General features: G+C 32.3%; 1 protein-coding gene across 9 annotated transcripts in view; it reads left to right on the top strand.

Annotated features, from left to right (window-relative positions):
* LOC118183570 (neuronal acetylcholine receptor subunit alpha-7-like) overlaps positions 1–26,268 on the top strand; it is a 999,128-nt gene that overhangs the window by 376,260 nt on the left and 596,600 nt on the right. The gene's annotated exons all lie outside the window — the stretch shown is intronic.

Here is a 26,268-nt window from a genome sequence, read left to right as displayed (position 1 = left end):
ATAATTTTCTGATTTATTTGTACAGAGTTTGAAAGAGTAATTATTTAGTTCATACTGCTAAATAACGCCTAGAAAATCCTTCCTTGTCTTTGTTGGCTATCTGTCAAGACCATTCATTTCCTTCGCTAGATAATATCTCCATAAACTTTGCGAAAACAAATTGATAGCTTGTTGATTGTTCTATCGTTATTAACCTACGTATATATTAGTTGCGATGAAATTCTGTGATTTTTCCTTGATGTATCAAAGAGCTATTTTTAAAACTGGAAAGAACTGGTACATAATAAACATACATACGATCCAGTATGTCAAATGAAACGGAATCGAGAACATAAAATTTTACTTTACTTCACATTCCCAGAAATATAATACAAAAGACATTATTTTCATGCAAGATTGCAAAGAATGTTTCAGATAAGCAATAGAATAATCACTGCAAAGCAAATAAAATACAAAATAACAGATTTTACATATTTTTATGTTATAGATACAGATACTAGTAGGAATCATTTCGTCTTATTACATAATAAGAATAAGCAATATATTATTAATATCATTATTATATATATTATTAATATCATTAATATATATATTATTAATATCATTATTATATATATTATTATATATATTAAGCAATATTTTACATTTTTCTTTTCTCCAATTATTCCAAATTCTTCTTCTTTTACAATATTATACGTAGGATGAACAATAAAGTAATCCACTCCTATTTTTCAAGACTTGCACTAGTCAAAAATAAGTGCAGAATTTTATAAACTTGAGTAATGAATAATTGATTAGAAATTGTAGAAGAGATTCTGTGTACAATTTGCCGTCATTTTTTCTCTATATGCCAGGAAATAAATTCATCTAGAATTTAAGTTTCCAGTACTTTCTCGACCATATAAAATGGTGCTTCTGAATTCCGAAATTTACTCAATGTACAAAGAGGAGTAAACAAGATTTTGCATGGGATCTGAAAATTTAAATTATTTTATACAACCAAAACAGAAGAATGATTAAAGAATATTTGGTTTTCAATTTCTTAGAAGCTTGTTTGCTTTCGAAAAAAAAAAAATGGAACGGAAAATCGAATCTTCTTTGCATCCTTTGCGGAGTTATTGGGTTAATATCCTTCTCTGTTTTGGAACATAAAGTTGCGGTTCATTAAAATCGATTCGAAACGACCTCGAGTATTGAATTTTTCCTCATAGCGATGGGGACATAAAAGTCAAAATCGATTTCAGAATTCTTTTCCAAACTGTAGTAATACAATAAGTGCCTCACACCCTTTGAACGTTTTAGAAAATCCGCACTAATATAATCAAACAACATACAAGCCTACAAATGTGTATTTAGTATGGTAGTAATACGTTTACTTTTTATTAAATTACAGGCTATTTCATATTTAGCAAAACATATTTTTCCCGAAATTTTCTTGTGTACGTAATTCGGTTATGGAAATTATGTACTTAATAACAAGATTTCTAAGTTTAATTTTTCTCAGTTGACGATGAATTTTGAATGTAAAACTTTAGAAAACTTCTATTTGGGAACCAGAAAAAGAACTAAGTTCATAAACAACCGTGAGACCGTTAATAATGATGAATTTTAAAACCAAAAGGTTTAACCCTTTTTTATTAGCAGTAAACGATTTGAAGTGATAATGAGATGGAATTTTTAAAATCAAGCAGAAGTTTTTACCAAGTGTATACAACCTTACGGCATCGAAAAAACAGAAGAAAGAAGATTCTCGAAGAAAACCAGGTATCATGTGTACTCTACGGTTATCGCGATTATAAATAATAATTCTCTATATACAAAGGAAATAATTTTCTTCCTTAACTACACTGCTGGCCACCGTAAATGCAACACCCTGAAGGAAGCATGCAGATAACATGAAATTTCCAGCATGCATTAGCGGAGGTGAGTTATGCAAATGATTAGAATTTCAACGCATACGCACATGACGCGCGCCTGTGGCGCCACTTCAAAGGGCTAGTTAAGGCTTGGAGGTTTCGACGATTTCAGGTTGGCAATTGTGTTTTTCTTGCGGTTTTTTTTTCTTTCAAAAAACCGATCAATTATGCCTCGTAGTAAACAGCGATCATCGTTTGATCAAGTATCCGAGTTCGACAAAGAAAGAAGAGTGGCCTACCGAGAGTGTGGATTATCTTTCAGGGAAATCGGTAGTCGTGTTCGACGAAACCAAACAACTGTAATGTGGATATGTGACCGTTGGATGCAGGGAAGTACGACGGGCAAACGTGTTCGATCGCATCCACCTCAGTGCACCGCTTCACGTGATGACAGGAACATTGTGCGCATGGCAGTGACGGATCGCTCAGTCACATCACGAAACATAGAACAGCACATTCAATCTGCAACGCATCATCCAGTATCTGCGCGTACCATTTGACGCCGTTTACAGCACAGTGGTCTATCCTCCGCAAGACGTCCATTGCTTCGTCTACTCTTGACGCAGAAACGCAGACGTCTCTGCCGCCAATGGTGCGATGAAAGAAGGATGTGGACGGCATAATTGAATGAAATTGTGTTTATTGACGAGCCACGCTTCTGTCTGCAACACCACGATGGTCGGAATCGAGTCTGGTTACACCATAGAGAGATGATGCTGAACAGCTGCGTTATGCACCGCCACACTGGTCCTGCACCGGATATTATGGTATGGAGCGGTATTGGATATCACTCTCGCACTCCTCTAATACGCATTGCCGGTACTTTAAACAGCCAGCGTTACATCTCCGAGTTGTTGGAGCCAGTTGTCCTTCCTTACCTTCAGGGCTTGCCCACAGCCATATTTCAAGGGGAGAATGCGCGACCACACGTCGCACGCATTGTCCAAAGGTTCTTCGTCAATCGCCAGATTGAATTGCTTCCCTGGCCGGCTCTCTGTCCGGATCTTTCGCCGATAGATAACATGTGGCCCATGGTTGCTGAACGATTGACCCAGATTACATCCCAAGCTGCCACACCAGATCAACTTTGGCAACGTGTGGAAGCTGCTTGGTCTGCAACCCCAAGAACACATCCAAAGTCTCTTTGAATCAATGCCGAGGCGTGTGGCAGCGGTGATCTCCAACAATGGGGCGGCTAATCTGGTTACTGATTCTGGAAGGAACCACACTTCCTAGAAGTCTATAAATTTAATCATCTGATACTTGGTCAACATGTTCTCTACTAAATAAATTTTCTTGTGATATGTCTTGTGTCTCTTGGTGTTGCAATTTGGATGGCTAGCAGTGTATTTTTATTGCATTCGATTGATTAAACTACGTAAAGCACATTAATACACATTACATAATACATTAAGCACAAGAGATACTTCATTAAGCTTGCGTAGATTTTTGTATTATATTCCTAAACGATATGGAAATAGGAGTTATCTGAATTTCTTTTTTCAATTTTGACCCATTTATTACTTAAACAAATTATCCCATTATTATTTATAATAAAATAGCAGCTCAGGTTTTTAAAAAAATTAATGTGCATACCAGCTTGAGTCAAAATTTAGATGTCCATTCAGATTTCTAATTTAATTTGTAAAAATAGATTTTCATCTAAAGTTTTACGTTAACTAACACTGATTCAATTTCAAAGAATGGGAGTATGACAATAATTTTTTAACTTTCCAACAGAAACTTTTCTTTGAAACGCATTCCGGATTTATTCTGCCCATAAGAATAATATTCTTCTTGCTGCTTATTATTAGTCTCTTTAACATAATATGTTTCTCGTTAGAGTAAATAATGTTGTAGATAACCATGAAACATTTCTCCAAGCTAAGATTTCGACTGGCAGTGCAAAAATTGAAAGTATATATGGAATTAGTAAAAATAATAATTTCAATATTTGCAGTAAAGAATTTTACTGATCATATTTTATTGAAATCTTTATATTTGGCAGCTTTCTTACACAAAAGATTGCCAACAGTGAAGGATTTAAGTCATTTCTTTGGTAATACTGCATAAAAATTGGTATTTTTTCCCTCTTGCACAGGCATTAAGGCGTATAAATGAAACAAGAAATTCTGAGTATTTGGGATTTTGCCAGAATATTTTTTAGAAAGCAAAACAGAATTCTGAGAAGATGGATTTTGTTTTACTTGATACGAGTATGAGGTTGCAGGCACTTTAATATTTTTATGATATAAATCTCTTTCAACTTAGTTCTGCATGTGAATACCCCAAAGGAGAAAAATTGATTTATATTTAGTGTTTTGTATTCATTTAGTGATAAAACAAGGTCTAGAATTGTTATATGTTCAAATTCGAGTTTCTATTCTTAATACAAGCATAAAATAAAAGATTAGCTTCCCATTCCAAAAATAGATCAACTATATTAAATCGAGAGGTATTTTCTTCAGCATATGAAGACCCCTTTAACGTTTATGAATTTCGAGAAATTCAGAAAATTTTAGATGAGAAAATATATTCAAATAGACTTATACATAACAACGAACCTTATCAAAATAAATGTTGCAATTGTATATTGTTTGCTCAATTTGACAGTGGATTGGCTAATTAATTCTGAACTTTCAGTTTCGACATTAAAATTACATCATTCTTTAAAACGTAACAATGAAATGAAACAACGAAACGTAGCAATGAATGTTTATTTTAGAAGCAAAAACGATAGTATGTGTTTATGCACTCATTTGAAGACGAGAAGTATTTCTTCAGCGCCAAAGTAAACATGAAGATACTGGAAATTTTACGAATTTCAAGAAATTAAGACATTTTCAATGTACTTTCTGTAAGTAAGGTATTAAAATGGATCCATTTATAATGGCAAACTATATAAAAATAAAAGGTGCAATCATACAAGTTTAAAACAGCATCGAAATCATTTGGCTGCTAAATTAGTTTTATTATATTCAGGAAATTAAGAGAAATTCATAATGCTTTCCAAGAGTAACTTTTGAAATAGATCTATAATAACAAATTTTATAAAAATAGAAGGGCAGTCATGCATTGTTCCCAGAACGTTAAAGAGATCTAACTTTATGTGAACTCTAGTACACTTACACAACACACATTTGGCAATATGAACGGCAGGTTTTGATATTTATTATTTATAGCAAAAATATATCTTATTGTCTTTCTTTACTTCATTTGTTTTAATTAAATCAAAAATTGTCACTTATTTGGGAACTCTAAATCGATTCATAAGCATTGATTATCCATACAATAATTTCAAACTTAGTGCACTTAGAACACAGAAAAATAATTTATCATATTTGACATCTAGATTCTCTTCTTCGCATCAAGAAAATTATTCATGTTTCATATTTTTTTTTCAGATATAAAACAATTTCCTTCAATACTAGAGGTTTCGTAATACGTTTTTAAAACTAATTATTCTCAAATTTCTGCAAAATTTATTGGCTATTCTTTGTGGCATACTTAGAGATTAGTGTTTCTATAACTGTAATCTGGAAGAATCTTGGAATCCATCTGGCAAGACTGATAACCTCTTTCAATCATTTTAAACACTTTATTCTTTGCATTAGATTTTCTTGGACAAAATTTGCTAGTTAGGAAACGTCATTTTAATACCTTTAATGTTAAAACATAATTTTCTTTCATTCGTTATATTGATAAATGCTAAATATATATTCAAGAAAATTATCAAATCACTTCATATTTTCTAGTTACCTGTTTGTCATTTTCTGTATTTTATAAATTCGAATAATGGCAATTAATACACTCAAGTCTACATGCAGTTTTTTAATGCGTATTTGGCTGCGTATTTTCTTAATGCGACTCGACTAACCGCGTATTTGACAAATATTCCTGAATTGATCGTGACTGTATAACATTTAACTCAAATTATTTAATCTAAATAAGGGACAAAATTTAAAAACAAACAGGTAGTTATATATTACTTATTATTAAACAAAATACTTTTTAACAACACAATCCAAATCATTTAGTGCAGTACACTTTTCCAGATGAGCAGCAGCCATGGCTTGTACGGAATCACACAGAGCACATTCAGGTGAATTAGTCTCTGTAAAATTAAACAAATAGACACTAAGACAATCGTGTCCGATCAAAAGTCTTACGCTGGCTTTAGTGAAAGCACGGAGTGAGTCCGGAACATTGTGAGTACCACAAATCACACTCCACGGCTTAACACCAGCACCGTGAGAAACCACATGACAAAACGATTTGCTGAAAAATTCTCTTTCTTTATTTCTAATTTAGTAGAGTGGAGCAGAAGTAACTTTCGGAGAGTCTCAGTTCCCTTTTTTTGCCAGAAGGTCAGTCATTTCGTTTCCATAGAGATCACAATGTGATAGTGCCCACTGGAATACAACCTCTTTCTGAAGTTCTCTGCATTTCTCTATACGGAAATCCCCATTCTCCTGCTTTTCAAAGCTTGGAGAGCTGAGATAGAATCTGAAAATTTTACAGCCTTCGCAAGAGGGAAAAGATGAATAACAAGTTGTTGCAGGGTTATACAAATAGCTTCGAGTTCTCCATCAAGTGAGTTGTAAATGAGCCAATATGTTAGTAAAAAGGTCACTGAAGGCTCAGGGTGCCAGAGATGGCACCCTGAGCAGAATCCAAAGAGATCCATCAGTGTAGATGTGAAGGTCACTCGTCAGAAGGAAAATGAGGGTTGATAATTTCTAAATGGGTTAGCGTTAGTAGTTAGCACGGGCTAAGGTCACGTTTTCACTCATTCAAGGTCCAATCTGACATTGATTATCAATCAGTTATAACGGTATTAATGATGTGCTCTATGAACTACTATCTTTTGTGAGTCTAAGTATTCCTATAGCTGATGTTCTCACGAAGACATTGGATGAAGTCCCTCTGAATCCTCAGATTAAGTGTTCAATTTTATATTAATCTGATTTTGGATTTTACAAATACAGCGTAACCAGATATCCCATATAACGGACCACATGATAACACTGTGGATGATTTCACATACTTGTTTACAATAGCCACAGAAATTTTACAAAACTCGAAAAAATCCTTCTTATTTGTAACCATGTTCTGTTTTATCATAAAGAAAATCTAACTTCTCCCAAGCTGAATTTCTTACTGTTCGTTAAGTCACTTAGCAGCAAAAAATATTTTTTTTTTCACTAAGGTTGCTGCTAAGCTGGCTAAGGAGCATTTTCTTATTCGTATGTGATTTTATGTTTCTTCATTTCAACCTTTATTTTCATACTTCTAGGAGTGAACGGGAGAAAATATGCAGACATAGCTATGGCGCAGGCTAATAACTAGTGAGGAAACAAATCTTAAAAGTAGATTCAAACTTATTAGCATGAACTTGAAACGTTTAGCATAAAATTACCAATGCGTATTTATAAAAGGCTTACATATTATTCCCTGAAAATCATTTAGTATTTTTACTGCAAGAGTACACACTTTTCTTCCTTATAAAATCATACTGTTAAACACGTAATACGTTTGATTTATGCCAGAATATTTACTGTCATCTCTCATCTGTAGTACTGATAAAAACTAAACTGCGGTTAATCATCTACGTAACTGAGTAGTAACCATATCTCTGCGTTAGTTAGTTACAGTAAGCAACAGAATTTGAAAGCAAGCATACAAGTTTCCTGCTATCCTATTATTCATGCATTCCTTGCTATTTGTCCTGTTTGCTCGCGAAAATGTGTGCTTGGTATACGACATTGTTTGGAATGCGACTTGAGTTCGATGAGTCACGACTACGCGCATTACACTTGCGTACCTCTTTCGAGACAATGCTACGAATAACGATGAGCGTTAGCACGGCTTTTTGCTATTATTCAAGAAACTCCCCGTACTATAACTCTGAATTTTCGGTGTCCGCCGATAACATCGCGGCAACAACATCGTGGACGAAAACGTCGCGGAGAAAACAACGCAAGGTGAAAACGTCGTGCTACAAAACATCGTGGGAGAAAACATCGCAGTTCTAAAACATCGTGGTACAAAACATCGTCGTCGAAAATAAAGCGGTTCAAAACCATCGCAGTTTAAAAACATCGTCGTCGAAAATATCGTGGTAAAAAATAAAGTATCTGTTGATAAGTATGGAGATGGCTTGTGTACCTTGATTATATTATACTGTATGCCGATTACGATGATGTCTACGAATGTGAAAACTAAAGAAACTATTAAATCGGCTAACATTGAGAAGTGGATGAAATCAGTTACCACACGAAGATCAGGGATGTTAGGGCACGTTGAAAAACTGCTTTTGATCTGGATAACAAAAAAAAATGTATTCACAGTATCATGTGTAATCTTTCAGATATTTCAGATATTGATAAGGGAATGACAACAGAATTTTTATAATCTCCTAAAATATTGGAATTATGTACAGTATGTATTTCACCCACTATATTTCTATTTTAGAATTAAACTGTGTTATAATAATAATGTTTTTTTATCAAAATGGATTAATTATTTCCCTTTTTATCTTATTAATAAAGTTCAGTTGGTACACGTTCAAGTAACGGATTAATGAAGTAGACTCTGTGCCACTGTATCTGATTTCAGTTTTCTAAAAGTCACGATTTACTCACAGTGACTACCCTTTCTTATCAAATATTGGAATTAATTATTTTAGTTCTGGCTCCTTATGATCTTTTTTCGCAGTATATATAAATATAAAGACCGGCAGGAGTCCTTTGTTGCATGTTTTCACTTAACCGATTAAAAGACTGAACGATCAACTAATCTGGAGGCTTATAAGAGTCCCAAGAAGCGCAGCTATAATTAGCTAGTTTAATACCTAAACATGGTGAGGTGATTACAGCTCATTATCGGAATTGCATATGAATTTTCGCTTTTTAATGAAACTTCGCCATCGTAATGTAGTCTCATATAATTGAAACAGGGTGGAAGTAATGGTTATTCCTTTGGAAATTTGAACTCGTTTTATCCATAACAATTCATCCAAGTAACTAATGATTGCAGTCAAACCTTTTACAAGATGTCAGTAAAATGAATCGGTAAAAGAATTAGTTCTTCTGTTAAAAATGTTAGTAAAATATAATTGAAGTGTAATAAATGCGTTAGATTATGAAATAAAAACAAATATGCTCAGCAGTATACTTGACGCATATTTATAGGATCACATAAAACGCAATCGCAAGGAGTATCACCTTCCGAAAAGAGTCTCCAAATAACTTCTGTGTTTAAAGAAACGGTAGGCATAGGCTGCGTCTGAAGGTAAAATATGTTTCCTTCATAAATTAACCTATACTAAATGATTTACATGTTTGAACTTGGATTTCTTCATTCTTCCTCTCTGGAATAATTCTCACATTTCCCTGAAATTATGCTTCTTTCTCCACTCTCTGAAACAATCATATGAATTCAGAAATTAAATGTGCACGTCTGCCTGTTAAAAATTAGACAGCATCCAGGAAGCAAAAGAATAATTGATGCAATGTATTCTTTTTCTGAAGATAAAATATATTTGCTTTCAAGGCAAATAAACAAATCATACCTACTTCCTTATGCTGTATTTTTAATCGCCTTCCATGTATGCTAGAAAAAAAAGAGGGGGGAGATTTTAAAAGCGAGGTTATCCCTTATGCGAATTTCTGCTTGTAATTGTATCTACAATAGATACAATTGAATGGCTCAGAAACATTCCCACAATTTTATCCCTTTCCTTAAGCAGGTAGCCGTCGTCTACTTTTCCCTATTCAAATAATTTAACCTAGCCATCTATAATGAATACATTTACGTCAACAAACTTGTTTGTACTAAGGATGAGATTAATTAAGACACAATAACACGCCGAATAAATACTAATTTAGAAGTCAAACAACAAAAATCAGCGTTATATTCACAAAATTTTCACAGGAATAGTTTCGATGGTTTTACCGAACCATCATCTTCAGCTGCAAAACCGCAAATGAACAAGATAGGAAATAATGATTAGATAAGATAAGAAAGCCTGGACAAGAATAAGCAACTGGCGCCATCTGTTGGCGAAACCAGAACTAAAACATAATTTCTCTAAAAGCCGAAGGCAAATTTGGATTGGAATTAGGATCGTTAACTAGAACAGAAAGATTTTTATGAATGTGAAATGCCTCTAGAAAATACAGTTCTCCAATGGAAGATGTTTTTTGAATAATTTTGGCAGCAGAAAAATTGAAAGTGTGATTTTCGGACCAACAATGTTGAGCAACAGAAGACTTCTGTGTTTCCTTTTTTCTAACATATGCCTCATGTTCTTTGACGCGAAATTTTAAGGCTCTCTTAGTTTGACCAATGTAAATTAAACCACACTGGCAAGGAATCCTATAAATACCCCAGGAATTCATATCCGGAATGGGGTCCTTGAGTATAGAAGTTGGAATTTTATTGATGGGAGAATAAACAACCCGAAAGTTAAATTTCTGCAAAATATGTGCAACTTTATAGCTAATTGATGGAAAGAAGGGAATGACAACAGAATTTTTATAATCTCCTAAAATAAGAGTGTGGCTTTTAGTGTGTTGAGATGACAATTTTTTAACTGCTTGATTAATAATGTTGGGTGAAAAGCCCCTGTCAATAGCTATTGCTTTTAAATAATTTAGTTCTTCATCAAGGGCTAGTTTGGAGGAGCAAACTTGAAGAGCACGGAAAACATAGGAATAAAATGAAGCTAACTTTTGTTTAGTCGGATGACATGATTTAAAGTGTGGTGGAAGGCAAACCGATGAAGGTTTACGGTAAACTGTAGTACTGAAGTTGGATGTGTTACGTGTGACCAGAATATCGAGAAACGGAAGAGAATTGCAAGTCTCAAGTTCAAAAGTGAACTGAATAGCAGGATCAATAGAATTCATTGTTGAAAGAACTTTATTTAAATCATCTTTATTACCTTCAAACAGGGTAAAAGTATCGTCTACGTAGCGGAACCATGCCGGGAAGTTTAAAGTTTCAAACAATTTTGATTCATAATAATGCATGTAGATATCAGCCAAGATGGGACTGAGGGGGCTTCCCATGGCTAATCCCTCAGTTTGCTTGTAATATTTATTTTGGAAAACAAAATGTGTTTGTTTCAAACAGAGTTGAGTGAGAGAAATTAGCTCATCAATTTCGATGCAAGAGAAATGAAATTCGCGAAGTCTGGTTTCTAGACATCTTAATGCACCCTCCACTGGGACATTGGTGAATAATGATTTTACATCAAAAGAAACCATGAGTAAATTACTAGGAGAAATGTTTTTAACCTTTTTTACAAACTCTATTGAATTTTTATGGTGTAAATGTTATTGTCTAATAGAGTGGAAAATCTAGAAACTAAATATTTAGCTAATGGATACGAGGCAGTACCTAAATTTGATAGAATAGGGCGTAAAGGAATACCACTTTTATGAATTTTGGGAAGAGCATATAATCTGGCACAATTCGCAACAGATGGGATAAGCGAATGTTTTAAGTTGCTTGAAATGATTTGCGAAGATTTGATCGCAGTTTTTATTTTGGATAAGTCCGAAGGTGAAGGATCTTTAGGGATCGGATTATATGGTCCTTCGTTTAAGAGTTTAGTGACACCATCGATGTAAGTGTTCTTATCCATGACGACTATCTGGCCACCTTTGTCGGCCTTTGAATTGATAATATCCGGGTTAGAATGAATTTCGCGCATTGTAGCTCTTTCTCTCGCAGTTAGATTTGGTTTCAAAGGTTTATTATTGAATTTCACATTATGAGCGATAAGATGCCTAATCATTTCTTTCTGTGAATCTGAAACTTTACTGAACTTGAAAGCTTTTTCGATAGGAGCCAAAATCTTTGGAATCGAGGGTTTACAGGTTTGTGAGAAGTTAAAATTATATTTTAGAATTCTCTCTTGTTCTTCTGAAAGACTAACATTAGAAATATTAATTACTGGCTTGATGTTTACAATGGGAAGATTTTTTGAGCTACTTGAACTGGAAGACTGTGAAAGAAGTTTTTCGAATTTAACTGCAAGGGTGTTTTTATGACGGATAACTGCATTCTCCGTTCTAGACCAAGACTTTTGTTCAAGGGCAGTGAATTTTGGATAGGATTTAGCGAGTTCCAGATGAAGCTTATAGAGTTCATGTTCAATTTTGGACAATTGTTGACGTGTATCCCTTATCACGGACCGAAGTAAGGCAAGCTTGCAATTTAACAGAATTCTTGAAACGCGACTCGAAGGTTTTTGATTAGATTTGATTTGAATAAAATTGGGGATCAATTTTTTACATTTACATTTAAGTAAAAAGTCAAGATGATTCAGGAATTTTTGCCGTTTCAGGCGTAATTTAGTGAAACGATTAACGGATGAAGGCATGATAAACAATGCAGAAAATCAAACTAAATTAACTGAGCATAAACTAATAGCATAAACATAATTAAATTAACTTAAATAATAAAGTACACACAATACAGCAGGGCTTTTCACCCAACATTATTAATCAAGCAGTTAAAAAATTGTCATCTCAACACACTAAAAGCCACACTCTTATTTTAGGAGATTATAAAAATTCTATTGTCATTCCCTTCTTTCCATCAATTAGCTATAAAGTTGCACATATTTTTGCAGAAATTTAACTTTCGGGTTGTTTATTCTCCCATCAATAAAATTCCAACTTCTATACTCAAGGACCCCATTCCGGATATGAATTCCTGGGGTATTTATAGGATTCCTTGCCAGTGTGGTTTAATTTACATTGGTCAAACTAAGAGAGTCTTAAAATTTCGCGTCAAAGAACATGAGGCATATGTTAGAAAAAAGGAAACACAGAAGTCTTCTGTTGCTCAACATTGTTGGTCCGAAAATCACACTTTCAATTTTTCTGCTGCCAAAATTATTCAAAAAACATCTTCCATTGGAGAACTGGATTTTCTAGAGGCATTTCACATTCATAAAAATCTTTCTGTTCTATTTAACGATCCTAATTCCAATCCAAATTTGCCTTCGGCTTTTAGAGAAATTATGTTTTAGTTCTGGTTTCGCCAACAGATGGCGCCAGTTGCTTATTCTTGTCCAGGCTTTCTTATCTTATCTAATCATTATTTCCTATCTTGTTCATTTGCGGTTTTGCAGCTGAAGATGGTGTTTCGGTAAAACCATCGAAACTATTCCTGTGAAAATTTTGTGAATATAACGCTGATTTTTGTTGTTTGACTTCTAAATTAAATGAGATTAATTGTTAGAGTCGTAACGTCTTCGGATTGGTATCGGAAGATGCATGATTGTAAAAATTTTAATGCATATAACATTAATATAAAAATGAAAATAGGCTTAATTTTCAGTTATAGAACGAACATAAATACAGTGCTAAAATTAACTGTAGTTATGAAACGAAAGCAAATCTAGGAACACAGTTTTATTTAGCTTCATGTTAACATGTTTATGTTTTTGCATTCATTTTATACGTATTTAAGAATCTTTACTAATTTGCATCAGTGTTAAGCTAATGATTTACACATGAAAAACTTCAATCTAGTCTCAAATGTTTCATTCATTTGCTTTTAACTTTGAGGGAACGGAGTAGTTTTGACTCTGAGGTGAGCCACTATGAGGGTTATTCAGAACTCTACGGATAAATCATAAGATATAGTAAAGCGCACTACAGCAAACAATTATTTGCATAGAAACATATGGGTACATGTATCACATTGAAGCACACGCGCAAAAATAAAACATGAAATTAGCATAAACTTTTTACTTGTAGCATTGCTAACAAGGGATTTTTTACAGCAATGTTTATAATAATCGCTTGAATGTGAGTCCGTAAATTACCTACTAGGAAACGTCGAGAAAGTGATTACTCCCGCGGCTACGAGGGATTGGTTACTCCCGTCGCATTGTAGCTGGCTTGTCTGACAAAAATATGTGAAATGTTTGGAACTCTATGCCAATTACTCGATCGACGTTGTCAAGTATATATTACTGTGGATGCAATTTTAATAATCATGTTGACGCAATTATTATAAAACCAAAGAAACTCTGGTCACCGATGCCGTATGTAAACAATTTATGATTCCTTTTAAGTCTTATTTGTAATATTTGTACATCAACGGATCACCTGGGCCTGCACATTCCTATCAGAAAAATGTATTCTGAAGTGTGCTCTACCGCTTCTTAAAAGTTGTTACATGATTTTTGAACCACCCTATATCTAACTGTTTTCTTATCATATGGGTCTTGTTAAAATTGAAAAGATATTGTCATTTGTGAGGCTCCGATTCTCTAGCGAATCGTAGCAAACGTTACTCTCCCAAGATGAAACTTGAAACACTCTCAAGATGCTGATGTCATTGCTAAAGTTGAAAATAGTAAAGTAAAGATAAATAGTAATTAAATTAAACAGCTACTAAAATGGGCAACTCATGCCTTAAAGCTAATGCATTTCACAGTAATTTAAAACGAAAAAAATAATAATTAAGGCATTGAATACCCTATTGATTGATTGTATTATTGGAATTTTTAAATTTCCAATTTTAAATATATAAATGTCACATCTTACGTGCTTTCAAAAATAAGAGTTTTTAGACTTAGCATTCAATTTTAAATTGCTTTACAAATCACAGTCATCCTCAACTTCAAAATGAAGCATAATTAAACTAAACATTTTGGTATTCTTCAGTATTTTTGTGCGTTAATATTCCAAAAGCTTTGTGAATAAACATGCCAGAAGCGGTGAAATATTAACCCAAAAGTTTAAACCTTTCTTACAACTCCAAGCAGTAACAAATTTTACAGGTGAAGATATCAGAAGCATATACTAATATAGTCATCAATTTGAATCCCAAATACAGACAATATAGCGAATATAGAAAAAGTATGTTAACATTTAATACTCTGTAAACGTGAACATAAAACAGTTGACTGCGTCCAAACCACGTACGTTTTACTTCATTCGCCTTTTCTAATATAAAAGTTTTATTTTAGTTTTACCTTAAAACAAAATTCATTAAAGGAGTTTATATTTTCATTGCATTAATTTTATATTAGATATCAAATTTAGGCAATTTATTTTTCCTAAAACTGAAAAATAATTGTTGCGAAGAAAATTTTTTTCCGGGTAAAATTTGCTAAAATATAAACCAAAAAAGCTTTGGATTAATGCAATTTTGAGTTGTACGAAAACCACGTATACTCCACACGATTCATTTACTAATACATAGCCTTCATCTACTTCTTAATTTCCAGTCGAAATGTTTAGAAAAAGAAACTAAAACAATCAAAGAGCAAAACCAAATTTCTGAAGACGGAAAGTATTTACCTCTCTTCCACAGAAGTCATAAAATACACACAACACATTTCATATGCCAGCCGCTACTGAGGGATCGATAAAATCCAAAATCCACACGTAAAGTAATCATCTTCCAAGCCATAAAACGCTTGAATATCCAAGGCTTCGTTTTCAGGCGAACGAAACGATGCGCAACTGCCCTCTGGCACATTTGTGACCAGTCTTTTAGATTTCACTACAATTCCCTTCGGTAGCAGTAAAGCTAGGTGACTTCGCGAGCTGGAAGTAATAGTGAAGGAAAGAGTAGAACTGTTTATAGTGATGTACACTGTGTCTTTCCCAAACCTTATGCATGGTGGGTTTATAGCGAAAAGGGAAGGGGCTTTCAGATCTGATTGTTAAATATTTCTAGGGAAAAATACGGATGATTTTGATCATCTAGAGGTGTATAGATTTTATAATAGATAACGTATCTGAAGAATAATTTATATAGGCAATTAAAGTATAAGGTTAACAGCGATAGTAATTTGCCATTCGTACTGTTCTGCACCTTCCGAAAACGCATATATATAATAATGAATAAAATATGCCCCCTACAAGAAAATCAGGGTTAGAATTTGCTGATGGCTGAAGAATGCTTAAATATAAAAGGACCTGAAAATCGCCATTCCCTGCAGGCGGTAACTAGCTTTTATTATTGTATAGTTATCAAAGTTTCCATTTACAACTTATGCCATTATAATTCTCATATTAGTTAAACGAAATAAAAACTATATAAAATTAAAATTTAAGACGAATAACTTGTATGCGCAAGTTAAATGTATGCGACTTTTAAATTTTATAAATAAAATTCTATATTACCTTACAATAATAATAATATAATTTTGTGACAATTTGTTCTTTGTATCTTTATAATTGTATCTGATTAGAGAAGGCTTTTAAGTTTTTCAAATATAAAAATTTTGAATACATCCATTAATTACTTTACAATATCAAAAGAAATTTCATATTATTATAATGTAGTTACTTTTTCAATCTATTTACTGTCACTAGAAATAACATTACTAAAGTAATGCTTTTTGCTATTATTAAGATGTTTCTAATTTACGTATTTTGTACAAAACTGGAAGGAACTGCAACTTTCTCTAAAAACAAACATTTCCAGCCATCACTTTAGTCCACATTTACGAACTGATGTATACTCACCGATGATTAAAGAATGCTAGGCAGTTACTCAAAAAAGCCTCTGTCCCTGGTAAAGGCAAATGACCTTTTTTCTTTAAGCTTCACTATAACATTCCATTAAAAAATTAACCACACTTCACTATATATTGAAAAAATAAAAATAATATTTATGTTTGAAACATTAATAAGAACCTTCAAAGTTTTATCTTAATATATAACCATTCATAAATTTTAAAATTATTTAACATAATACCATACTACTCACAATTATTCAGGTTCTTAAATTACTCAAATCGTATACGTTATTACGTTATTATTACGTTAGTATTAAAACATTTAATATTTGCTGAAGTAATACTCTAAAACACACTTTTTCGCAATTATTTCATTCACATTGGAAAGTCATTACAGGAGAGGTGAAAAATGTGCAGTTCCCTTGCTGGGACGCGAACCCTGAACGTTGTGTTTCTTTTTTTTTCAGGCAAATAACAGCCAGTGTTCTTTATCAGACTAGTATTTCAGGAAGGCGTCCAACAACTTTATGCTGTAAATTACGTTTCTGCGATCAGAATGTTATATTTATTAATTTTACTGAATTGTTCCTAAGATTTAGTAGCTAAATTTTAATGATTACAATCACTCAAATTTTTTGAATGAATTTTATTATTTGAAGTAAAATAAATTCTTTACAAGTAAATAGGCTAAATATGTTCTAGTATAATTTAAAAGAGCAATTTCTTTTCAATACTGATTTTATTTATAAAATTTTAATATCCAAGCACCAAACATTAACTTTGTATTTTATTATTTCACTAAAGAGGCATCAATAGAATCCGATTAAAAAAAATTAACTTTTGAAAAAACATACGTTTTGGGAAATATTTCTTAACTTTTTGGAAAATTCCGCACCAAACTTACGTTGGTTTGTTCACCATAGTGTATGCCTCTTCCTTACATAAAAGATAACTTTCCAAATGCATATTAATTTCGCTATGCCCACAGTTTTATCTCAAATAAGAAATGTAGCACTTTCGACTTCCATATAAGAGCTATTAAAATGGTTTACATGAAAACAAAATGTCTGAAAGAAAATGTTCTTTCGTCCATGTCCATATTATTTCTTGCAGTATGTTTTTTTTTTTTTTCAAAAAAAGGGGGGTGGGAAGAAAAGACGAAAAAAAGGAATAAAAGAAAAATGAAAACTACAAACTGCCTCTCTAAAAGTGTAATTTAATGAGGATTTATTTGTATCGTGGTATTGTAAAATATGTGTAATGATTTGTTTAATCATCACACGCTTTTCATCATTCATGAATTCAGAAACAGTATTTGAAAGGTGTAAGGAATGTAATTTTGAACAAAAAATTTATGTTTATTTTAATACGTTGATAGTGTAATTGCACCTTCTATTGTATTTCAGATAAGCGGATAATTTATGATCATTTTAAGCATACACACAGTTTCAAGTAAGAAAGTCTTACACAGCTATTATTTGAAAACCTAATTTCATAATATACGCATATTTCGGGCTCAAACGAAAATCTGAATTAACCGCAAAATATACAGCTGAGAATCATTTATTACATCATAAAACTTAATGATAGTTAACTTGATTATTGGTAGTAAAAATAAAGGGTTACGATGATTGCAATTAATCGATATTGATTATGCAAAAATGCAATTAATATAAATCACATTTTAAGTACACTGCGAAAAAAAAGGGGGTGACAGTTTTGCATTTCCCGTTCTATTGGGCCGACTGACGAAATTCAAATTTCGCTTTTTACATCTCGAAAGAGCGACTTAGGATACGTATTAGATTCATATATAGCACTGTTCCTTAATATAAGTATTTTTACACAAAATCAGACTTTTTCTGAAATAACATACTACTTTTTTCACATATTTCGATTCTACGACTCAAATTATGCCAGAATGCCAAGTCTCGTAAAAATCGCACGAGTAGTTTTAAAAAAATTAGCCTCTCAAAATTTTAGCTTCTCCGTGTTAATTGAATTAGGTATATATTTATTAATATATCTTTTTATATTAAACGTTTTCGATTCTTCCTTTCATATTTCGAAATTTAGATTCATTTCAAATAAAATTCACCCAATTTTTATGATTTATTTTTAAAATTTGCATTTTAAAATAATTTTTATAAACTTTTTAAAAAGCATTTTGAATTATAAAATGTCTACCTTCATCTTAAAGTAGACACATTTCTATGTATATCTCAAAAAAATTAGAGTTTGCATTCAAAATTTCCTAAGATGAACGTGAATTTATATATTGGCTCGTTTTGAAATTTGGCATATATGTTACAAGCGATAATAATGCCAAATATGGTTTACGCACTTTGTTCAATGTAATTGAAAGTAAGAACAATGACTTCTTTTCCGATCGTCCAGAATGAAAAAAAAGGAAAGAAAAATGGGTTGCTATGAATTAAGAAGTTCGCCAAGTGAATTATTCTTAGTGTAAACTGAAAAAAACACGCCAAAATAAATTTTTTATTTTCTCCCGAAATTTTGCACTAAAATTTACAAAATTTAATATCTAAGCATAATTTGAGACGTAGAATCGAAATATAGAAAAACATTGACACGTCATTTCAGAAAATGTCCGATTTCGTATCAAAATATCTATATTGGAACAATGTTATATATAAATCTAATACATACCCTAAATCGTGCTTTCAAGACATGAAAAACGCAATTTGAATTTTGTCAATCGGCCAGTAGAACTGGAGATATAGAACTGTCCCTTTATTCCCCGCAGAGTACGCTTCACACATGCAGGATTTTTACTAAACAATACCCCCATAAAATTATTCATAGTTTCTTTAACATTTTATATAAATATGAAATAAGTCTCAGAATTTACAATACTACATGGCAATGAGACATCCTCAGCGCAAAATGCTATGTTATCAACTTACCACTGGCTTCTTCATAATCACAATTCCACATTACGAGCAAAATTCGTGGATGGTTAAAGTAAATCCGTTAAGTAGTGAAAATTATGGTATTATAATAACACTTTCGCCAAACGTTTGCCTTAAAATTCCGGAATGAGAGTAGGAGGATTTATACCAGACATAAACCAAACACAGAAACAACTGATATTTAGCTGCATTACAGGAATTTTATTATTAATTAGCTTGTTTCCCCCCCCCCAAAAAAAATGTTCATTCGACACTCAATAGTTGTGTATGAGCCATATGTGGTAACGGTGATCGATTTCCTGTAAAAGACTTTTCCTTTTTTTATTCTTCTTATTATTATTTCAGTTAGGCAACATTTTTTTACGTTTGTACTCCTTAATCTGGATTGCGAATTAGGTTATTTAGCAACATATTTTTGCAAAAATTCTAATTTTCTTTATAATTACCATAAAATAATACATGTTTAAAAATATTATAACTCATATAAAAGGGATTCAAATAAAAAAAATATCAGGAAAAAATCCCAGAATTCGAGAATTCATTCGACATTCACAAGAAATCTAATTTTCATGAAATTTTAAAATATTGTCTAAATTTTCGATATAAAATCAGGAGATCGGTTGACTGAGGAGCCATTGCCATTTGAATCATTCGCTGACTAAACAAAAATAATTCTTTCGAGATGACGTAATGCATGTGACATATCACAATGAATCCTTGCCTTGTCATAAATGTACCACAAGTTTCACAGAACTTAAGGTCAGTTTATAAATAAAGCATACCTTTACAATGTAGAAGAAGTCGTTCTTTGTAAGAAAATTATAAGTCGTTCTTTGAGGGAATTATCTATAAGTGAAACATTTTATAGATATAATAAAGAAATTGCAGGCTTCCATTGATTTTAAATAATAAACAAATATCAATCAAGAGTTAAAAGTGATAAATTGATAAACGCTTTCCTATTTCATAGCACGAAAAATGAAAACGATATATGGAAATCAATCCGCAGTAAAGGTTTAATAAAAATTTAATGAAACGCTGAACGTAACAGTGCAAATTAAATTCTCAGTACCGATTCATTCAATATCGACAAATGATCATTTTCCTTTTCTCTTAAATAAAGAATTTTTTTCGTGGAAGACATAAGACTTGCAAACTTAAAAGCAGCAACAGTATTATAGCATTCGAAATAAATTGCCTTCGCTTCTTTTCTGGATATAAAGCAAAAGTTTTGTGTCCGTGGATTGATACATACACATGCTAGGCATTCCTTTTTACTCATGCCCTTCCGGAATGCTTTTCGTGTTCGAAGAGAGCTTTTTATTTACTTATTTCTATCTCTTCATTTTTTGCAACAGAGCCATTTCCCACTCCCTACGTCCAATGTGGAGAAATGTTAAAGCTAAAGCAGGAAAACGAATTCCAGGCATTTCAATTTCAAATCCCTTTGGATCCAGAGTCGCCAGAAAAGGAGGTCTTCTGCCTCGCTTATTTGGCTTTGTGTTCGATAGAAGCGAATATTTCGATTCTCCAGCATCTATTTCCAGTTCAAAAGATATTCCCTTTTTTCCTTCTGCTCTTATATAATGATTAATAAAGTAAATCCGTTTCATTATAACGTAAACAAACAAACACTTCATTTTAATCCCCATAAAGTATAAATGCCATGTCACAATGTTAGAACAATGAACCCTAAAACACAAAGCCCATACATAATTTTAAACATCTTTCAGTCGGGCTTCAGTGAAGTATTGGTGAAAAATAATATTGTAAAACGAGTAACCTCAGTTTTATTTTTTAACTTTTTTTTCTTTTTTCATTCTTTACAGATAAAAAATACTCTTTGAAAACAACAAATAATAATGTTATACTTTTTTGATATCCTTATACAAAGTAAAAGGAAGTAAAAGGAAGTAAACCCGAACGCAAATTTCGGGTATCATATTTTAACAGAAATATCCATTCTGACCGTTTCCGAACCCTTTTGGATGATTTTGCTTTACTTGAGTTCTAAACGGACAGAATAAAGGACTCTTTTGTTTTTCAAAGCGGATTGTAAAATGAATTTAGTATGGATTTCAAAAAGGACTTTTTCGTAACGTCTGTACATGTATACGTACATACGTGATGTATGTATAAATATATCTCGCATAACTCAAAAAATATTAGTCGTAAAACGTTGAAATTTTCTGTAGGAGACTTCTATAATATTTAGTTGTGAACTTCGCTTTTTTTATTGCAATCGGCAGTAATAAAAGTATATACCAGTGACCTTAAAAGTCTGTACCCGACCTTAATTTCCGCAATCGTTGGTTGTGGTCCTTTGCTTCCAGAAGAGTCATATATTCCAAGGTCATATAGTTACTTTACAGAAGTGTTTTAAATGACAAAATTGATCGGGATTGTTCTGTAGCAACACAGAACACAAGAACAGATTATCTGATTTCAAAATTTGCAATTTGTAATGTTGTTTCCAACTTGCCTTGAAAAATTGGTTAACAAAGTTAAAATAATTCGAGCAAACAAGTTTAAATAAACTACAGGAAAAATCAGAAGTAATTTAATCACAAAAAATGGAGGTGTCCTATTTTTTTCAAAAAAATTATTTAGGACAAATAACGAAATCTAAATTACAATGCTGTTTTCTAGTTCCTATACTTATATTTGGGAAAATTTTATACTCCCTATGAAAAATAAAGTTACAAGAAGTCTGACTTCCATAGGACGAAAGACTCACCTGGGTAATTAATTTCAAAATTTGCAAGTTTGGTATCATTTTCAACTTGCGTATTGTTTTCAACTTTTCAACTTGAGGTATTGGTTTATTAATTTAGAACAATTCAAGAAATACATTAAAATGAAATGCAGCAAAAATTATCTATAATTTAATAAGCCGTCCAAGGAAGTCATATTGTGTCCACATCAGATTTTGTTTTCATATAATAATCTTCTAAATCTCTGTTCAACAAATGATTTTGACGTATATATATTTGTTGTGGAATAATATCAATCAAAATCTGAACTGCATGTAAAAATGTCTTTAATAATCTACGAAGAAAAAGGACGGCAGAGGTTTCAGTAGTTTTCAAGAGAGAAACTCAATAAGCAAGTAATAAAGAAAGAAATATTAACCAAATGAATAAAGAACCAAAAACATTAAAAATGGATGCAAAGTTATATATTAAAAATTTAATTTTTATTTATTACTTTTTTCCCTGCAATAGGTACAAAACATTTAAAGTTTACAATGTATCATAAAATTACCTTTCGAAATGTCTTACTCTAATAGAATTCTAATAGAATGCAACATTATTTTCCTTAGTAGTTTGTTTTCAATGATAGGGAGAAAAATTTTAATATGACATTTGGTCTTTTCTGTCCCCAACCCCATTTTGCTTACATAAGCAATCAAAGTCTTTTATTTTACTAAATGTAGTAATATATTTAAACATACAAATTCTTGTGGTATATTAAGCTCAGATTTAATACTTTATATTTGTTCGCCTTCTCGAAGGTTCAATAATCAATCCTAAACTCAGTAAGATTTCTATGACTGGTGAAATTGTCAAATATTCGGTTAAAAAAACTAAATCACTGTAAGAAAAAAATTATAACAGTGATATAAAGTTTCGTCTTCTTTTGTACTTGAGGGTTTCTTTATTTAAGAAGTACCCGATGGCAGTTATGTTAGACTGAGAGTAATGCATTTAACAACAGAGAGAACGATACCGCCTTCTCTAATAAGGATGCAAAATGTACTATTCATACTCATACATTTTTCAGTCTGATGCGATATGGAACCCACATAAAAAATTTCAATAGAAAAATAAACTAATTCTCTCTCATTATATCAGCAAAAATGGCACGTAGTTTTTAATGATTTTCATCTTTCTAATCAAACGGTCGTAAAAGCTCAATTCCATCTAATATTTTACTCATATACAATTTTACTCGATTAAATGTGGTAAAAAATGGATCATAATTAATCAGAAATCAGTAACGCGAACAAACACACAAACAAACATTCTATATAGATTTTGTTAAAACGCGTAAATTTTTGAATAACAAGCTCTACGATTTGAAAGCGAGCAGTATCAACACTTTTCGAAATAAAGCACTTTTATCTCCAACGCGCGAGACTGTTGCCACTCGGTAAAAGGAGTGCGAAAATTAATGTTTTCGGAGTTTTTAATCAACATCTCGGCTAATTAAAGTCGTACGCAATCGAAATGACTTCCCAACAACTTTTGGAATTGGGAATTATGTATTTAATGTTTGGCAATGCTAGTTTCATTGCATCGTAAAAACTTAGAAATTTTTATTAACAAACTCAAGGATTTGAAAGCGAGCAGTAGCAACAACTTCCGAAGTAAAGCAGATTTTCAGATTTTCATCTCCAGCTTGCGAGACTGTTGCCACTCGGAAAAATGAGGGCAAAAATTATCGCTTTTCCGAGTTTTTGATTAATATCTCTGATTTTAGCTATTTGTTTTTGAAAAAAGTGGACTTTTTCCAGAACCCAGATAACAGTTGTAGAAAGTTTGCTGAGGGTAGCTATAGTAGTGACTGAGTTATTAGAGGACAAACACACAACCTGTAAAACCTGTAGAAAAGCAATATATATATATATATATATATATATTGCTTTTCTACAGGTTTTAATTTTGCTCCCGGAATTTATACTGCTGTCAGGAATTTTTTAAAAAAAATGTACTTTGCAGAGATTTTTTTCCTTCAGTTTTTCCTGATAACAGTAAGCATAATAGATTTCAAACCTTTGACATGCCGAATTGCAATCCCCTGCCCATGTGTTGGACAAGCCCAGGAATAAAGTCCTGGGACAAGCCTATGTTAGTTGAATTCTTTTAATATATATATATATATTTACTTTTTCGTGTATGTTAGTATCAATAAGTCGTTTTTATTGTTCGAAAAACGTATTTTATCTGGACCAAAAAATTATAAATGAAATATCCGAAGAATATTCGAAAAAGCTGTATGAATAAAATACTTGAATCATAAAAAGTAGCGCTTCAAATTTAATAACTTGTGCTTCAGTAATAACAGCTTTGTTTGCATCTGATACTGTAAGAGTAAAGATGGCCTAATCGATAATATGAATTTTTAATGTTAGGATTTGTTTATGCTTACATATTTACTTATTTTTTTATTTAATTTTTAAGGTGTGTCGGAAGGCAGCATTATAATCACCATTTTATACATACCACTACGTTTATATTTTACAAATAATATGATGACATTAAACCATTTTTACAAAGAAGGATTGTTTCATATTATTAATCGCAAATATCACCGAATGCATTGCTTGCACAAAACGAATGTATAATTTTACCATGAAAAATTAGTTGTATACACCTGTTTTACTTGAAACCTGTTTAGCATTCCTTACGCTTCCAATAATCATGAGAGTTATCTTTTCGCTATCCACATAAGAACACATTTAATTCCATTACAATAGTTGGGTAATATAAAAGGCCAACTCTGTTCATGAGCCTTCACTGAGCCGATGCATTACCAAAGGGATTTTTCCTTGATATATCGGAAAAGGGATAAATTCAGTAGGGACAGGATTTGCTATCTTGAGACTCTTGTCCGGCATACAGAAATGCTGAGCTGCTCAGCAATCGATGGACATGAGCATCCACAGACAGAGTGCAAGGGGATGGATGCACTGTAGCTCACGGATTTCGTCAGGGAGATAAGATCTGGTGGGTGCAAATTATCGGATAAATTTCGAACGGGTTTCTCTCCGGTGCGATATTATTCACAATTATCGATCTGTAAGATTCCTGGGTTGGCACCATGGTGAGATGCTTTCTAAAGTAAACACCAGTAAGGAATATGAAAATATTCTTTTCTAATACTGAAAATTTTGGCAAACGTACTTAACTTGTTGATTTGAATTGCACTTAAACAAACGTGTTTCGTACAAATGCGAAGACCAACCAAATTCTTTTCTCGCAGTTAGAAAACTTTATGTTCGTAAATTAGATTATATTTAGAACATTGCAAAGATTCATGATAAAATATATCTATTGTTTTTCGTGACTAATATACCTAAATTCTGTTTTGTTTAAACTACTGATCAATCCAAAATACATTGATGTTTTTGCAAAAACATCAACAACGGAAATTAAATGCTACTTAAGTAGCAAAACAAATGCTAAAATCACACTTGCAAAGATATAAGTGTAAACTGTTTTGAACTAAATTAAAATGTATTCTAAATACATTCTTCTGACTAATATGCATTAAATCAAATTCGAGGGGGTTATAAGGTATTTCCCCCCACCTATGTAATGGTCAGCACGCTCGGCGCGTATTTGAGAGATCCGAGGTTCGAATCCCGGCGAGGGCATTTCTCGTTTTTCATCTCTCCTACTTAAAAAAACTAATGTCTCTGCAATGGAGCCAGAATTTGAAAAAGGATGATGATTCTCCACCACCAGGATTTGTCGATTAGTTCCTCTAATCCCTAGTCGCTCTTTAAAAGGGGAAATACATATGTCTCCCGCCTTCTTAGCATGCCTTCGCGGTGTAATATTCAGGATGCTCGGTGTGTATTCGAGAGGTCCGAGATTTGTGTCCCGGCGAGAGCATTTCGGATTTTTCATCTCTCCTGCTTAAAAAAAAAAAAAAAGAAAAAAAACCTGATGCCCCTACAAGATAAACTGTACGTTTAGCATTTTGGCAATAACAAAAATGCTAATATAATGTGTTAATAAAAATGCTTCTGAATTTATTGAATCAATATAACGATACCTGATTTTCTTTTATTCAAGAAAGTAATTTTCATTTTGATATTTTAATTGACAATTTCAGTCTTTCACATTTTCAGTCTTCAGTCTAAAGTAATTTTAGACTCGTGAAAATAAAACATAAATAAATAAAAAAA

Source organism: Stegodyphus dumicola, chromosome 4 (genome assembly GCF_044657685.1).
Source record: "Stegodyphus dumicola isolate Sdum_Otavi_A_Nest chromosome 4, ASM4465768v1".
Lineage (NCBI taxonomy): Eukaryota > Metazoa > Arthropoda > Arachnida > Araneae > Eresidae > Stegodyphus > Stegodyphus dumicola.
This window is presented reverse-complemented; position numbering and strand designations above follow the sequence as displayed.